Raw genomic sequence first — 240 nt, forward strand, 5'->3', positions numbered from 1 at the left:
ATCCTTCTTATGTTGGGGGCCCCAGAGCTGGACGCAGTGCTCCAGGTGGGGTCTCACCAGAGGGGAGCAGAGGGAGAGAATCACCTCCCTCGACCTGCTGGCCACCCTTCTTTTGATGCAGCCCTAGAGAACGGTCACTAACCAGCCCTTTTCACTGCTCGGGAGATAAGAGCACGAAAGGGAATAGAAAATGGCAGGCAAACACACGAGGATGCGGCTCCCTCCTCGGGCACCAGCTTC

General features: G+C 57.9%; 1 protein-coding gene across 1 annotated transcript in view; it reads left to right on the forward strand.

The window, feature by feature from the left end:
• The window catches only part of TTC30B (tetratricopeptide repeat domain 30B), a 6,394-nt gene that overhangs the window by 3,422 nt on the left and 2,732 nt on the right, over positions 1 to 240 (forward strand).

Source organism: Egretta garzetta, unplaced genomic scaffold, assembly GCF_000687185.1.
Source record: "Egretta garzetta isolate BGI_Z169 unplaced genomic scaffold, ASM68718v1 scaffold539, whole genome shotgun sequence".
In the NCBI taxonomy this organism is placed as follows: domain Eukaryota; kingdom Metazoa; phylum Chordata; class Aves; order Pelecaniformes; family Ardeidae; genus Egretta; species Egretta garzetta.